Here is an 18,348-nt window from a genome sequence, read left to right as displayed (position 1 = left end):
TCTAGCTCCGAAATTGTTCCTACGTACTCAGTTATCTTCAATACTTTAACAGGACATGATCCGTATTCTCCTTCGAATTTAAAAACGGGCAATGGACCCTGAAACAAGGAGAAAGATTAGAGATTTGAGTTTGTCCAATAAAACATTCGGGGTCTCTCGGTTATACCTTGATGATGAGAGTATGTAGATTTGGAGATTTTTTTACAAGTATTGTAAAATATTTCCAATGGTAGCTATAAAAACGAGTTGTAATAGTTAAACGAATCAGGTTGCTGAACACTGGGATTGCTTCACGGAAATGATAGAACATCTGATCAAACAAAATAAAAATAAAAAAAATCAACTAGTCAATAGTCATCAAACAATTGCATTCTTCGGATCCAAAAACCTCAAGAAACGTTTTCATAGGTCACAAGATTTAGATTCTAGGTTCAAAGATAAGGATTTTGCAATAATGTGTGTGTACATGGAAAGAAAAAAAAGAAGATAATTCTTTACCTCTGAAGTACGAATAGATGATATCTCCAAGACCTCAACATTTCTTAACCCCTTAATCAGATTTGTTGGATTGCTGATATCAAAACGAGGACAATAAAGATCAAGCTTAGCTTCGACCAGGGATTCAAGATTTACAATCGGATACTCTCTTGGAACTACACCAGTGTATTCTAAGTAGGCAAGACTCGGAGTATCGAACCTCATGACCGAATTATTAAACCTATACTCTTAATAGTAAGTTTCTTAAGGGTTAAAGAAGACATGGTGCGACACCATTCACCGTTCTGCCAGCTCCCATCACAAATGGTTAACTCCTCAAGCACAGGGCAAGCAGTAAGAAGCTCTTCCAAAGAAAAATTACTATGAAAATAAACAGTATCAAGATAGAGAGTCTTAAGTGATGGAAGATAAACAACCTCAGGACTCATTGCATAAAATAATTTTCCTAGTTTCAGCTCAACCATTGTCTTGCTAGTGAAGATCTCAAGAGGCACTAAAATCACTTCTCCAGAAGTGATTATGTCTATATTAATATCTAAGACATCACGGTCAAGCGCCCGTTTCATCCATCGGGTGACATGATCCGAGACTTCCAAGTTAATAATACTCTTACGACATTTTATTGAGATTTTCCTTAAGGGAAAGTTTCCAGACACTACCAATAATCTGTCCATAAGATCAATGAAACTTTGTCCACTACCAACTTCACGATCATCAAAGTGAAGATTCGGTGTGAAGGCAAACAGATTACGCCATCGCTTTGAGAGGATAGACGTTAGAGCAGACTCTTTGATCCGAAGGAAAGATAGTATGTGGCATATAATGTCATCTGATAGACCGTTGATCCTATCCATTTTTTTTACGAAACCCTAAACCCAAAATCCTTATAAACCTTTAATGTAGAGCTTTCAGCGACTAGATCACAAGCATCAACCACCAATGTAGATAACCACCACTGCAAATCAAACAGTGAGATACTTAATGTTTGTCTCTAGCTAACTTAAGAGATATAAACTCTATTCGGAAACCTAAACCACAAAAAAAAAACCATAAAACAGGAAGTATTGAAGAGTAAATGTAAGTTACTTGCGTCAAACGCTAAGGTAGAGGAAACGATTCACACTTCCTAGAAAAGTGTATATGCTCCTAGGTTCTAAAAAGGTGTCCAAGGTGAGATTTTAACTTTTTTTTTTATAATCGATTTCTTTGTTCTTTTGAGGTTAATTAAGATTACAAACGTAACTTTATCATTTGGAAATCGTCTATAATTGTGGCTGTGAATGGTTGTTAGTTGTCTATAATTGTGGCTGTGAATGGTTGTTAGTTTTTAATAGTTTTTTTATTATAGTTTTTGGTTTTTGGATTTTAGATATCAGTTTTTGGTTTTTAGATTTTATAAAAATAAAAACAATAATAAATGAAAAATAGAGAAAATGTTACTTAATTTTTTTATATATATAGGAAAAGTGAAACACTCACCTATTTTACTTAACCATTTTTACAAAATCTTGCATGGATAAAAAAAAAATTCTCAAAAACAAAAACCAAAAACTATTACAAAAACTAAACATTCAAGGCCTGTATAGATAGCGTAATTGTATTTGTTGCCGATCTTTTCGAGTCGGTCGGAAAATCTTGAACTGAAATAACCAGCAGACCTACTCGAACCGATGGCAACAAATACGATTATACAAGCATTATCGGTTATCCCTTATCGGTTCTCGAACCGAACAGTTGACTGATAATAATTCTTCTTCTAACTTCTTTTTCTTTTGTCTGATCCAACTGTATCTTTCTTTCTTTTTCTTTTTTGTTAAAGTGTATCTCTCTTTTTTTTTTCTTTTTTTTTTTGATACAGTTGGATACAAATGATAAAGTGTATCCAACTGTATCTCTCTTTCTTGTTCATTGTTGTTTTACGTTTCCTTTTATATGTAGATCTCTTTCTGCTATTCTAAACATAACATTATCATTTGTCGATACAACATTTTAGATTCTCTAAGCAACACACCTTCGCATGTTATATAACATATTATTCAATTAAACATTTCCATGTTCATTGCGCTTATTGAAAGGAACAATATAAATAACAAGCCGATACGTTAAAAACAATAATAAAAAATTCGTAAAGAGACACTCTCTTGCTTTGTTTCTTCAACTCCACAACGCAGAACAATCGGTGGGCTTAAAAGAAACCAGCAGTGAAGAAGAATCATAACTCACCCAAAAATTATTCTGTGCCCTATTCCCAAAGATAGCTTCTTGTGTCGCACTACCACATAAAATAGCCAAACAAAACAGTCTTCCTCCCTCCGATTCCACATACATATTGTACTTTTCCAAGACAAGATCCGCACCGCCAGAAAAATGCATTGTGATCACCGGAAATATCTCTATGGTGTCCGAATTGTAGCACAACCAGTCATTGCAGCTCGTGTCAACTACTCGATCCGCTTTCACAACTTTTTCCACTGCCTCTCTTACAAGGTTACAGTAGCTCTCAGGCAAAAACGTGTAAGTGGTTCCTGAGTCTATCACCATGTTCCCTTCCAAGGCATGAAACGGTGTCCCCAATGTCTCAATGCGGGTGTCCCCAACGCTGACCGCGTCTAGGTTTAGGTAATAGAAACCGGGTTTTGCTGTTGTCATAAACATAGTGGTTGATACAACCCCATCTCCTGCTATATTAGCATTCCCACCAAAGTTGATCTTACTAGTTCCTTTACCAGAGAAGCAGTAAGAGATGAAACCTGGGTAATCCCCTCCCATCTGAGTGACGAGCGATAAAGGTCCCCAGTCTAGACCAACAATGCCCGAAGAACTCGGTCTTTTAATCCCTGAGCTACTGTGGCTACAACCAATAATGGTTTGAGGCATCACAAATGGTTGCCCTGATGTTGAATGGATCGTGACTGTCTCGGTTGCTAAGGTTCCCTTGGTATAGCTTCCGTCTGCGTAGACAAGATCGTAAGGGCAAGAGTGGTCATGGGTGTTGCATCTTTTCTCTTTGAAGGTTGAGGATTCCGAAGGGTCGAATATGGGAGCGTATTGGTCGTAACAGTTAGTACAAGGCAAACATTGTGTCCATACGAGTTCGCTTCCTGTGTCTAAGACAGCTTCAATCTCGAAAGGAGGAGTACCTATTTGTAGTTTCATTAGATACTCGATTTCATCAAAGACGGTGTTAGCGTAAGGTGATCCGAGCTGAGTATCAGAGCTGACTCGAGAAGTAGATGCATTGGAGCGACGCTGGATCAAGTCGATGGTGAAGCCGTGAGGTGATGAGGCTGTGGTGGTAAAGATAAAACATGTTATTATGATTTGAAGAAAGAGAGCGATCATCTTAGTTGCAAGAGAAATATGATCGAATAATTGTTTTGTTTTTGTTTTGTTTTTGGGGTTTTGAGACACAGTGCAATGTCCAATTTTGTTATTTCCGTTTTAACTTTGGGGTGGGGTGGGGGGGGGGGGAGCGTTAGAAATACATAAATATTTGATTTTGTTAGAAATACATAAATCTTTTGATTTTGTTAAAAATCTTTGAGATGATTTCTTTAGTTAGATTTTTAGAAATCCAAATCTTATGGTTTTAGGTAGGATTTTTAACAAATACATTCTAATCCATATCACCCCTAATGATTTAATTTGATTTTTTATGAGATTTTAAGGGGATGTATTTAATTTAATATTCCAAGTGATTTGAATTTCCATGAGATTTTAAAGATTTTAGGTAAGTTAATATGACTTATTGTAAAATTCTTTCAAATCCTACCTAAACCATGAGATTTGGATTTATGTATGTCTAACTAAAGAAATCTTCTGAAACAAGATTTTAAAGTAGATTTTAAAATCATTAGGTCAATAACCGTGAATTTCAGAAAACTTTTTAAAATCCATGATTGAATAACATAAGATTTGTAAATTTTACACAAATCATTTAAAATGTCAAATTTAATACACCCCACTAAATGATTTTGAAGATTTCAAAGAAGTTGATATGATTTATTGTAAAATTATTTCAAATCCGACCTAAAACCATGAAATTTGGATTTTTAAAATATTTCTAACTAAAGAAATCCTCCATAATCCCTAAAAATTATTAAAATACAAATACACCAACTGTTTTGACTTTTGAATAACAGTATTGTAACGCCCCGACCGCCACCTCTTAGCGCGCCCCATGTCCACTCCCATTCCATGTGCCCACCTTCCTTAATTGTCTAGACTGGGGACCTTTATCGCTCGTCACTCAGATGGGAGGGGATTACCCAGGTTTCATCTCTTACTGCTTCTCTGGTAAAGGAACTAGTATGATCAACTTTGGTGGGAATGCTAATATAGCAACCACTATGTTTATGACCACAGAAAAACCCGGTTGCGATCTATTAGTGGGGGTGAATTATGACACTCCGGTTTGTGGAGAAGTTTCAAAGAATTGATTTTTGGCCACCTATGTCACAAAAGTGCCCTTATCTTTTCGGTCAAGAGTCCTGAGAGAACTCCAGAATTAAGTGTGCTTAAGCGGGAGTAGTCTCAGGATGGGTGACCTTCCGGGAAGTGATTGTCGGAACTGTACGAGTGTGGACAAAACACAAGGACAGATCATGTGATGATTTGTAGGAATGGTAAAAAAGTCTTTAAAACCTCCCGGATGTAGCAAACCGGCTGTCGGATATGGATGGGCTCACATGCCTACTGAGAGGACGTGAGGCTAATTAAGGAAGGTGGGCCCATGTACTGAGAGTGTACATGGGACGCGTTAAGAGGTGGTGGTTGGGACGTTACAAGTGGTATCAGAGTCGAACCCAGAAGAGTGTTGAGTCGAGTAGGCTCACACCATCGGGGTGATGGTCTTGGTGCGCAATGAGGACGTTGCGATCTGTTAATATGGGTAAATTGTGACACTCCGGTTTCAGGGACATGCGGAGAGGTTTAATAGAATTGATTTGGCTACCTATGTCACCAAAGTGCACTTATCTTTTCGGTAAAGAGTCCTGAGAGAACTCCTGAGTTAAGCATGCTTGAGCTGGAGTAGTCTTAGGATGGGTTACCTTCCGGGAAGTAATTGTCGGAACTGTGCGAGAGAGGACAAAACACAGGAAAATATCATTTGGTGATTTATAGGGACGGTAAAAAATCTTTAAAGCCTCCCCGACGTAGCAAACCGACCGTCGGATATGGATGGGCTCACGGGCCTAGTGAGAGGATGTGAGGCCCATTACAATGCCCGAAGAACTCTGTCTTTTAATCCCTGAGCTACTGTGGCTACAACAAATAATGGTTTGAGGCATCACAAAGGGTTCCCCTGAATTTGAATGGATCGTGACTGTCTCGGTTGCTAAGGTTCCCTTGGTATAGCTTCCGTCTGCGTAGACAAGATCGTAAGGGCAAGAGTGGTCATGGGTGTTGCATCTTTTCTCTTTGAAGGTTGAGGATTTCGAAGGGTCGAATATGGGAGCGTACTGGTCGTAACAGGTAGTACAAGGCAAACATTGTGTCCATGTTCAATTCCTACACCATGTTTAATACTGTGCGAATCTATACATTAAGTTTAATAAAATTCAAATTCACAGCCCCAACTCATAAAACGATGTTAAAACATACATAAGCCGTAACGGTGTTAAGAGACCGTCAACGGTTGCTTACGTGGACGCCACATATAAAACGTCGTCGTTTTGAGAAACAAAAGAAAGAGCTTTTTGGTTAAAACGACGTTGTTTTCTTCTTCTTTTTCTTTTCTTCCCCCTTTTTCCCCTCGTTGTTTCTCTCCTCTGGAGCTCCACGTAAACAGCCGTTGACGATCTCTTAACACCGTTACGGCTTATGTATGTTTTAGCACCGTTTTACGAGTTGGGACAGTGAATTTCAATTTTATTAAACTAAATGTATGGATTCACACAGTATAAAACATGGTGTAGGAATTGAACATACACACTTAGCTGGGATATGAAACTACTGATTTTTCCCTTATTTGTAAACTCAAAATGACATAGAGTTTCGTTGTAATTGTAAAATCTAAACCCTAACTAATTTATTTGTAAACCCAGACCGACGTATAATTTCGTTTTAATTGTAAAATCGAAACACTAATCACCTTATTTGTAAACCCAAACCGACACATAATTTTGTTCTAATTGTAAAATCTAAACCAAACCAATATTTAACTTTTCTTAATTAAAAGTATACAGAATTTGTTTCTTTAATTATTTTTGCTTTTTAATTTAATTTTGATTTATTTTTTTAAATGAAATAATGTATAGAAGACTCTGATTGGTTAAAAAGGACGAGGTGAACAAAAAGGGGTAAACGAACCTAAGTATTTTTCCAAAATAAATCTATACTATATATATATATATATATTTTCCCATAAACCCTAAAGTAAGAGCATTTCACCAATATAAATGATATAATATATTGTGCAAATATAATATTACTATATTTAATTAAACTTAAGTACATCACTACCAAATAATATCTCTATTGATGAGATATCTATTGAGTATTTCATCAATATAATACTCATATCTTATATAATAAAGTATGGTTCTCTTTTGACAAACTCTAAGAAATTGCCATGTGACACTCTCTTATTACACTTATTTATAATATTTTAGTATATTTTTTCAATTGATTTTATATGATATACATTATATTATTTATTACGACATGTGTCATTTTTTCTTTACTATTTAGTATATTTTTTTTCAATTGATTTTATATGATATACATTATATTATTTATTAAGATGGGATTGGTGGCAATGTAAATGGCAGAGCTACTATCTAAGAAAAGAACTAGAACAGAAGAGATACCAATCCGTAAGTCAGAAAGCAAAGTTGGGAGCCACATCATCTCACATGAAGAAAGAGCGAGAGCTCTGTATTCTTCTTCAGCTGATGAACGAGAAATAGTTTATTGTTTCTTGGACAGCCAAGAGATGAGAAAAGATCCCAGAAACATAGTAAAACAAGTAGTGGATCTTCTACTGTCAGGACAAGAGGCATAATCTGAATCAGCAAAAACTTTGTGAGTAATGTCCGGGTTTGCAAAATAGAAAAGACCTTTTCCTATAGTGCCTTTAACATATTGCAGAACCTGATAAACTGCGGTGAGATGAGATGTGCGAGGAGCAGAAGAGAACTGGCACAACTTGTTCAAAGCAAAAGTAATGTCCGGGTCTGCAAAATAGAAAAGACCTTTTCCTATAGTGCCTTTAACATATTGCAGAACCTGATAAACTGCGGTGAGATGAGATGCGCGAGGAGCAGAAGAGAACTGCCACAACTTGTTCAAAGCAAAAGTAATGTCAGGGCGAGTAATTGTTAAATACATTAACCTGCCAACAAGACTGCAATACATTTCCTTATCCGCCAGTAGATCACTAGAGGTTTTGGATAACTGCGAATTTGGAACCATAGGCGTGTTTGCATTCTTGCAGGCCAACATACCAGAAGATGTGAGAAGCTCAAGAGTTACTTCCGCTGACAGATAGAGATCCCAGAAAAATTATGAGCAATCTCCAAACCCAAAAAATACTTCAGAGGACCTAGTTCACGAAGTTTAAAACTCTGTTTTAAAGCTGCAGTCAATTCATTAGCACTGGATTCTGAAGTACTAGCGATGACAATATCGTCAACGTAGACTAGGACAACAATAAAATCTCTCTAATGACTTCGAGTAAACAATGTATGATCACCATGACATTTTGTGAATCCCAAATGCAGGAGCGAGTTTTAGAACTTGAGGAACCATTGTCTGGATGCCTGTTTCAGACCATAAATGGATTTCTTCAAGCGACAAACTGCATTTTTAGGCAAAATGCCCCTTTTAATCTCTGCATAACCCTTTGGTAACCGCATATATATATATCTATATATCTTCCTCCAAATCGCCATTCAACAAAGCATTTGAGATATCAAGTTGGTGGAGAAACCACGTCTTTGAAGCAGAGATATTAAGTAGCATCTTCACAGTGACCATCTTCGCAACAGGAGAGAACGTCTCATTATAATCCAGACCCTCCTTTTGAGTATAAACTTTGGAAACTAAAAGCGCCTTGTAGCGTTCAAGAGTTCCATCTGCATTAAATTTCAAGGTGAAAACCCACTTACATCCAATTACTTTCTTACCAGGTGGTAGAGTAGTAACATCCCAAGTGTTTGTCCGCTCCATTGCTCCTATCTCCTTATCAACTGCATCACACCACTCTTTGGATTTCTTTGCCTCATTATAGGACTGAGGGATTGGAATCTTGGTAATGTTATTAATGTATAACATATAGGATGGTGAGAGTTTTGAATAAGAGAGAAAAGAAGAAATAGGATGAGCAACACCATTGTTAAGAGAGTAACAATGATAGTCATTTAGGTGAGCATGAGGTTTCCGAACTCTATGAATAGAAATTTGTGTTGATGGAGAAATTTGTGATAGAGATAAAGAAAGAGGAAAAAGGATATCATTACCTGGAGACAAAGAATCCATCAGTGTGAAGTTGTTGTTATGAACGACTTGTTCTGGAGGATCTGTGAAGGGGAAAACGTGCTCATGGAACTCAACATGTCTTGATATATAGACAACATTACTTTCCAAATCCATAACCTTTTACCCTTTAAAACCAACCAGATAACCCAAGAAGATGCAGGCTCGTGAACGACGCTGAAACTTATGACGTTGTTTGGGAGAAGTAGATGCATGACAGAGGCAACCGAAAGTTCTTATGCGAGAGTAGTCTGGTGGCTTGTTGGTGAAAAGTTCATAAGGTGTTTTGTTGGAGAGCAACGGAGAAGGAGTCCGGTTGATTAAGAAGAAGGCAGTACTGAGGAAACAATCTCCTCAATAAGATCGATGAACTTGAGACTAGAAACGTAAAGCACGCGCAACATTGAGAATATGTTGGTGCTTAAGTTCGATGACAGAGTTTTGCTCAGGTGTCTCAGGACACAAGTGGTAAGATAAGATGCCTTGCGACTGATAGAACTCATGAAATTGCAGTTCCTTAGCATTATCTGATTGGACTGATTTCACTTTGGTCATGTTGTATTGAGTTTCAACCTGTTTGTTGAAAGCTGGAAATATTAAGAGAACATCACTTTTGTTCTTGAGTAAGTAAAACCAAGTAGCTCTGGAGTGATCAACTATTGTCAAAAAAGTATTTATATCCTTCCACTGTTTCCACAGAAAAAGGTCCCCAAATATCTATATGTAACAACTCAAAAGTTGCATTACAAATATTATTCTCCGAGGGAAAAGAAAGTTTCTTCTGCTTAGCCAAGTGACAAACATGACAATATGTAGGCTTCTTATTCTTGTGTCCTGTAGTTCTCAAAACTTCAGAAAGAACATCCAATCTTGAATAAGATGCATGACCAAGTCTCTTGTGCCAGGTACCAACATCCACCACTGCATTGATTGAAATAGATGGAGAAGTATCGAACACATATAGCTTTCCAATCCGTCGACCTTTACCAATCGTCACCCCCTTAATAGGATCCTATATTTCCAACAAGAAGTATCAAAAGTCACATTAGAGCCAATGGCATTGGTCAAAGAACTGATACTAAAAGCGGAACTCAGGGATAAACAGAACATTCTGGAGTAGTAAATCCTTGTTCAAACGAACCATTCCCACACCACTGATGATCACACGAGGACCAGTTGGCAAATTCACAAAAATATCCACAGAGTTTTCCAGGGAAACAAAACTGTTTTTGTCATGAGACACATGGTGAGTTGCACTAGAGTCAATCACCCATGTGTCAGTGGAGAGTATGTGTTTTTAAGCTGCTAGTAGACCAATAAAAGCATATGTGTTGGGAGAAAATAAGATACCCGGATGATCAAGAGGAGTCTGAGATGTGCTTGCTTTGATTTGAGCTAGAACCGATGAAGAAGATGGTAAGCTGAAAAGAGCTATGAGATTCTGCAACTGGTACGGAGAGAGCTTGCCAATCAAACCATCTATGTTGTTTGAGGACTTTTCTGGTGTAGGAGATAAAGAAACCTGAGCTGTGACAACAGGTTGTTTCTGAAACTTCTCACTAGGCTTGCCTTTTGGAGTAAAACCAGGTGGAAATCCATTTTTTCTGTAACACCTCTCAGCAATATGACCAACTCTGTTGCATAAAGAACAATCGGTCTACCTTTGTTCGGACTATTTTGCACATACATAACAATGGGAGAGGCATGAGCAAAGGTCTGAGAAGCCTGAAAAGCAGAAAGAGGAGTAGGAGCAACAATCTGAGAAACCTTGAAAGCCGAAAGGGGGAAAATCGGCAATAGTGATGGGATTAAGAAGATTTTCACAGAGTGGGAATCAAAATGCTGGGCTTACGATATGAGGCTGGCTAATATCGCGATTAACACGTATTTAAAAGTGAATATGTATGAAGAAGCAGAGAAGATTCTTGATGGTGCCATGAAAAAGTCTAAAGGACCTTTCTCCAAATCGAGACAGCTTCTAATGATCCACCTGTTGGAGAACGGTAAAGCGGATTTGGCTATGAAGCATTTGGAAGCAGCGGTTTCTGATTCGCCAAAGAACAAAGACGAGTGGAGCTGGAGCTCAGAGCTGGTCAGCTTGTTTTATTTTCACTTTGAGAAAGCTAAAGATGTTCAAGGAGCACAAGAATTTTGCAGGATTTTGTCGAAGTTGAGACCTCTTGACTCTGAAATTGCGACCTTTCTTATAAAAACTTGTCCTGATATGCGAGAGAGATTGTCTCAACACCAGATCGAAGTAAGCAAGGAGATCCAAGACTTGCTTGAAACAGTTTGTTCTTGAATTAACTAACATGTAGTAATTTGGTAATAATTGTTGTTATTTGAATTCAATCGGGATTCGAGAAAATTTTGCTTTTAGGGTTCTTAGATCCCAAATCGATTTGGGGAGGAAATAAAAGGGCAACAGTGTCTTTTTATGACTAATTTAATCACGTGGGGTTATTTATTGACCTTGATTAACAATTCCTTCACTATTTTTAACGACTGTTAAGTCGTAAATATGGATCTAGCATTATTAATAAAATGATGGTTTTTTCAGATAACGGAAATTAAACCAGGTATTTTTTTTATCCAATTTAATAACTACAAGTATTAAACGTCCAAAAAAAAATTAGATGACGTATTTTTCAGGATTTTTCCCCTTTAAACTTTAAAACTAACTTTCATTTTTGTACCGCCATAAAAATAACAGAATAATAATATTCGTCAACGCGAAATAGTTAAACTATGTTGGTTTAATTTAAATTTTAATTAGCTTTAGTTTTATATATAAATAAAAAGATAAAAAAAATTTGTGTTCATTTTCATTGTAGACAAAACTTTTACGACGTTACTCACATTATTAATCCTTTTAATAAATGCATCTCTACTAGATTCTGATTCAAATCGATTGCCTTCTCATGGAAACCAATGAGGCTTCTAAATATATTGTCGTCTTCAATTTTACATTTGTCGAATGTTTTAACCTTACCTCTAATTCTTCATTTTTTTTTCGTTTTGATGTATTTTTATTTTTTTTTATCAATCGTCATAAATAATTAAATTAATTAAATAAGTATTTAAAGCAAACCAACATAGTTTAACTATTTCACGTTAACAGATATTACTGTTCCATCATCTTTCGTGGCAGTACAAACAGGAAAGTTAGTTTTAAGGTTTAAAGTGTTAGTGAAATCATTTTAAAGGTTTATATTGTTAGTGAAAATATCTCAAGGTTTAAAGTGCTTACTCAATGACACTTTGAAGGTTTAAAATGTGATTTTCCCAATACTAATTAGTTCAATTACCAAAAGTGAAAGTTCGTCTTTACATAATAAGACTTCTTTCAATTATCTTTAAATACATAATACATGATAAAATGAAAAATTCGGATTTTAAAAATGGAAAATTGAAGTTTCTTACACAATTTTAAACTAACATCCAATATGTATAACTATTATTACTTCATTCATGTAATAAAAATATGCATATATTTATGTAACAATTTGTTTCTGTTTAATTGTATATGTTTGCATATTTTTGTGCAGAGCTAATTTGGAAGAAGAAAACTGTATATATATATATATATATATATATATATATATAAATTGCACAATTTGACAAAAAAAGAATGCATACCACAGTTTTTTTCACCCTCAACCACTACACAATCTCTTGACACAAGAAGAGAACTATTAAATCCATTTGGACATTGAGATTATTGGTAGTGGCGACCGTTACACAATCTCTTGATACAAGAAGAGAACTACTAAATCCATTTGGACAATGAGATTATGGGTAGTGGCGAGTTAAGTGACCAAGTTTCATTTTTATCTATATATAAAACATAACTTTTGTAAAAAGATTAAATAATTATACGTCAGTGAAAAGTGACTTTAGTATGAAAGTGTACGTATAGTTAGAAAACAAAAATAATTCGTAGACACACTATAAGGTTTTATTTGCATAAACTACAAAATAAATCGTACACACTATAAGGTCAGCTGAAAGATATCTGATCTGGTAATTTACTTTTGACACACAGGCTTCTTTACGAAAGTAATTCATCATTGTCAATTTCATCAGCTGATGACGACTGAACCTAGTGTAGTTCAAAAGAAATGTCCTTGCAATTTGTAACCCGCAGTGCTATTACATACAAAAAGACATACAAGCATCATACCAAGACTAAAAGGGTTTCAACATCATACCCGTACTAAAGCAGGTCGAAAGGGTATCAAAAGTATCATACCACTATCAAAACACTAGTTAAATGGTTTTGATACAATTGCAACTACTCGAGTTTTGATACAATTGCAACTACTCGAGTTTTGATAAACACTGTCTACAATTGCAACTACTCGAGTTTAACAGAAGTAATGTTTTGGACTTTGAAATAATTAATAATCAACCCCTCCTCTGGACAATCTATCATTCCAATGCAGATTGATCACGCAACTTTGAAATGTCTTCAAAATCCCCATCAAGTGGCATTCAATAGTTTTCTCGATAGAAAGGATCGATCTTTGTGTGAAACTATTCTTCTCGCTTACTGAAAATTGAAAAGATAAATGATCAGCTCATAATTACTCATGAAACTTTTGATACTTGGAATGGACAACAAAATCAGATCAATACTCAACATCAGTCTAGAAAGCAAACATACATATTGCCAAACCATAAGTCATATTGCACAGATCCTAAGATCAATGAACCTTCCTTTTTAATTTATTAGAAACAAACCAAACACCAACCAGAAAACTCAATTGCATAACTTGCAACTCCTCTATGTCTATATTACCGAAGCCACAATAACTCAAAAACATCCAAGTCAAATTTTGTCCACCTCTATTGGGAAAGTAAAATCTTCATCTCTTATGCTTATAAATAACTATTTTACAGGTTGAGGCTCGACTTGTTATTCTAGTAGTTATTTGAATGATCAAGGAAGACTAAATGCAAAGGTAAGATTCAGATTTAGCTATAACATCCAACAACAAAAAAAGACCCAAAAACTATATAGAGAAAACAATAGTGACGACTGTCAAAGAGAAAGAGATGTAACTAACATGAAGATATGCAGAGAGAGATGATTCCATATGGACACAGAAAGTTTAGATCGGAGGGCAGACAATTGTGCTGCATCAGTAAATGTTCAGTTTAGTTGAGGAGCATACATAATGCTTCTATTAGGAAGCTTTACCTGGTCATAAAGATGGCGGTTGGATTGCCCGGAGATGGAGGAGTTTTATCCAGCAGTGAAGCATGTGGACCAGATTTTAAAACGTCATCAGGGTCACTTGCAGAATATACTTCAACCTCTTCAAGACCAAGTTGCCGCTTGATCAAGTCCATGTTACTCTGAAGGACTTCAATCTCTCCAAAAGGCAACCTCAAATTTAGGGCCTGAGCGCCAAGAGATTTAGCCTTGTCCTTCTTGAACTTAAGGAAAGACATGCACTGTTCATGTTCAAATGTTTCTGCTGGTCGCTCCTTCTGTAATATCTCCTTTAGTTCTGCAAGTATCTCTTCATCAGGGGCAAAACGACAGGTTTGTTGGTTAAATTTTCTTTGCATGATATTGAGGCAGTGAGCTCTCCATCCATCAAATTGCTCGATGACATATACTAGGCCTTTTAAATTCCTCTCTGGCACTGCTGTTACTTGAGCACCTTTCTTAGCAGCCCTCCTGGAACCCAAGAGCTGTTTTTGTAGAAGCTTTCTCATTAAGACTATAGAATCTTGCAAATATTTGTTAGCACTCTTGAGAACCAAATCTGGCTCATTTGATGTAGGCCAGCCAGCTGTCACCACACAACCTTCCTTCTTCAAAAGTTTCCTCCATACATATTCTGCAAACTGGGGACAGATTGGTTCAATGAGGCGTGTTTGCACATCCATGAATTTCAGTATCAAGTCATGGTTCATATTTCCGTCACTGCCACAGGAAATTCTATACTCATCTCGAGCAGCTTGTAAGTCGTAAAACCCATTTTAAGTGCCTCCCTAAACAAACAATCTTTGTAAGCTTTTTCAGTCAACCTGATAGCAATGTTTATGTCATTTTCAAACACTTTATCAGCGTATGTAGATGGAGGCCCCGTTCTCAAAGAAGATTCAGCAGCCAGAATATCTTCTTCCATCCATTTGAGTTGTTTCGTCAGCTTCAAAATTGCAGCATTTGCAGTTTCAAATATAAAATTTGCATCGTCAACGCCATCACCAGCATCAGCCAAAGAAAACCTTGTAGCACTGGCAGAGAATTCTTGGATAGCCTGGCGCAGGGTTCTGAAATTTCCAGTTGACTTTGACATTTTCTCAGAGTTGAGCATAATGTGACCATTACATCTGATGGCACGTGGCCAGTTACGACTCTCCATTAGTGCAGTGTGGTTGTAGATGAAAAATGTCAAATGATTCTGAATAAGATCCTCTCCTGAAACTCGAAGATCTAGCGGGTCAATAGTCAAACTCCTGCTTCATCTTACTTAAAACAGCTGAAGGAATATCAGTTGATTTTGGGTACGGACCATCACAGAAGAGATGCTCCCAAACTTCATCATTCATCTGCTGAGGATGGATCAAAGACTTGTTGCCTTTATACATATCTCCATCGTGAAAGATATGAGCAACTGTATAATAGGCCATATAAAGAGATGAATCAGATAAGGATTCCACAAGGAACTGCTCATCCCAGGGAATACGAGTTCCCAGACCAAATGACCGTGAGCAAGCCCACTGATTGAGCCAGCTCAAAGTGTGCTCGAAGCCATGCCTTGTTTCTTCAGAGTAGAGATTCATTCTTGATATGCATCCCTCAGCCATTTTCCTCCATTCTGATTCGCCGTACGTTATGTACCACTGATCTGTAAGAGCCACAACACATTCATCACCCGATCTTGACATCACTGGCTTCTCGGGTTCACTGTATACGATAGCCTCGCCACACTCTATGAGCTTTGTCTTGATAATGGGCTTGATTTCTTGAACTTTCCTACCAGCAAACTCTCCAATAAGCATTGTTCCTTCGGTGAATCCTTTTAGGTAAGTAACCCTCTTCGCTTCTGCAAGCTTGTCCTTATCATTTGGACTCTGAATTTTCAGATCCATGCAGACCTTCTCGGCAGCCTTATCCCCAAATTCTGGGATATTGATAACGGGTACGATATCAGAGGGTACCCACTCGTCTTTCACGCCATGTAGTCATCAGGGGCATCACTAGGAACGCTGGTGACAATACCAATACCTTTGTTGGTCAGAATCGTTAACATGGGGAGAGCATAGATGATCTCGTTCACTGACAGAGGAGACTTCAAAGGGAGTCCAATCAGGTCATACCCGGTCAACTCAACCAAGCAGGAAGGCTTCTGAGGGATCTTTGAGAAGTTCTGGTAGGCAAGGTTGAGTGCAGATCTCTCAGTAAGGATGAAGACGTCAGTTTCATTGATTTCATAAGCTCCATATTTCCCATACATGGTCTCAGGCCTCAAAGTAGCTGCAGCTAAAAACACTCTCTTTCCTTCCAAAGGACCCAGTTTTAGAGGAAATGGTTTCACTACTTCCATCTTTATGAGAGTATACTCTTGAGGCTGAACACCTTCACCAGTAGCACGGTCGTGATCAGCACAAGGTTGGCCATCTAAAGGTGAGAAAATTGTGTACCTACGGTCTTTGACAATCTTTCCCATAGATTTCAACTTCCTCATCTGCCACCTCACGAAGGCATCGAAAAAGGGATTAACATCAGTAGTCACGAATGAGCGTCTCAAATCACAGCCCAATCCATATGCCTTGAGATCTTCAACAGCCAAAGGGGGAAAGTAATACAACCATTCATATGGATCTTGAAATCTTGCAATCTCACTGTCAGTAAGACCAAAGCTGCGCATAATCTCCCACTGATAAACCTGTCCACCAGATTTCGCGGCCACCTTGGACTTCTTTCCCTTGAACTGACCCGGTAAAGCTGGTTCATCACTGCTCTCCTCCTGAACTGCAGGAGCTTGGTTGGTATTGTTATCATCAGCAGGGAAGACAGGAGGGTTTCCAAACTGTTGGATCTCACGACAAAGCTTATCCGCGGAAGCCTTGACTGGCATACCAGTACAGTGGAAACCAAAAGGAAGAAGCACGTTGGCACCTCTTAGCCTATGGTAAGCAGAAGCAAAATCAACCTTGGAGAGAGAGAAGGCATGACCAATGTGTAGATAACCATTCATATATGGGAAAGGGAAAGAGGAGAAGAACTTCTCTCCTGGCTTTGGAGGATGCTCACGAGATTCAGCCCTGAAAACCTCCTCATCCTCCCACCACTTTCGAACAGATTTTTCAATCTCAAGAAGACGATCTCTGCTCGCGAAGCTGTTTTGTTTTTGGTTTCAGGTGCCATTAAGTGACCGTGCCTGCCCCCAAACAGAATCAAACCAAAAGCAAACCTCAGATGGTCAAAACAAAAGCAAATTTGAGTCCCTTTTTTTTTGTGGAAAAACTATAGAGAAGATATGCGTATCATACCTTGGAGATGAACTTGCAGGAATCACGAATCGATTTGACCGCGAAAGCAATCGGAGATTTGACAGAGACTGAGCCAGCGGAATCTTAGTGGAAGGAGAGAAAGATATACGTCTAGACGCAAGTCATAAAGATTTAGGGTTTTATTCCCTCTTTCAATTTTGGACATTTTCTATTTTAATTACTTTCCAAAAAATTACTCCTAAAAACTTTTTTTCCATTTTTTTTTTTGGAGATTTTATATTTTTCTCTTCAGGGAAAATAGTAGATACCTCTCTAGGATGTTCAAAGAAAAAAATCACGAATAAATAATTTATGAGTTCATCGTAAATACTGTAGGATCCGACTAGGGGAATTCAATACTGAGCGGTGCCTTGAACATCACGAATAGGTCTACGTTCCCGATTTAACAAATTACCAAGATTGTGCCTAATTAGTAATTTCCTCTTCACTTTTCTTACAATTTTGCTCTCATAGTTCCTTAATACAAACATTAACATTACTTTTAGGAAATCACGTTTTAAACATTCAAAGTGTTGTTGGGTAGCACTTTAAACCTCAAGAATTTCACTAACACTATCAACCTTTAAAATGATTTTAATAACACTTTGAACTTTTAAAATGATTTTACTAACACTTTAAACCTTAAAACTAATTTTCATTTTTGTACTGCCATAAAATAATCCTTTTAATAAATGCATCTCCACTGGATTCTAATTCAAATCGATTGACTTCTCGTTGGAAACCAATGAATCTTTTAAATATATTATCGTTTTCAATTTTACATTTGTCAAATGTTTTAGCCTTATCTTTGATTCTTCATTTTTCTTGCTTTGATGTATTTTTAATTTTCTTTTATCA

The 18,348-nt window shown here is 37.1% G+C and overlaps 1 long non-coding RNA gene and 3 pseudogenes across 2 annotated transcripts; all 4 read right to left on the bottom strand.

Moving 5' to 3' along the window:
- Nucleotides 1-160: 160 nt before the first annotated feature.
- LOC109128790 (F-box protein At4g22280-like) lies at nt 161-1,352 on the bottom strand (annotated as a pseudogene).
- A 1,214-nt stretch (nt 1,353-2,566) lies between these two features.
- LOC109128734 (aspartic proteinase CDR1 pseudogene) lies at nt 2,567-3,840 on the bottom strand (annotated as a pseudogene).
- Nucleotides 3,841-9,633: 5,793 nt separating this feature from the next.
- On the bottom strand, nt 9,634-11,415 carry LOC147928778 (uncharacterized). Its single transcript, XR_015579534.1, has 3 exons — nt 10,829-11,415; nt 10,327-10,701; nt 9,634-9,988 (listed from the first exon to the last, which is right to left on the bottom strand). It is a non-coding gene; the product is annotated as an uncharacterized LOC147928778 (long non-coding RNA).
- A 1,968-nt stretch (nt 11,416-13,383) lies between these two features.
- On the bottom strand, nt 13,384-17,351 carry LOC104742547 (leucine--tRNA ligase, cytoplasmic pseudogene; annotated as a pseudogene). The gene is made up of 2 exons (XR_015580823.1): nt 14,180-17,351; nt 13,384-13,528 (listed from the first exon to the last, which is right to left on the bottom strand). The product of XR_015580823.1 is annotated as a leucine--tRNA ligase, cytoplasmic pseudogene (transcript).
- Nucleotides 17,352-18,348: the final 997 nt, after the last annotated feature.

Source organism: Camelina sativa, chromosome 14 (assembly GCF_030686135.1).
Source record: "Camelina sativa cultivar CO46 ecotype springtype chromosome 14, ASM3068613v1".
In the NCBI taxonomy this organism is placed as follows: Eukaryota; Viridiplantae; Streptophyta; class Magnoliopsida; order Brassicales; family Brassicaceae; genus Camelina; species Camelina sativa.
Note: the sequence above shows the minus strand (reverse complement) of the source record. Positions and strands in the feature narration are given on the sequence as shown.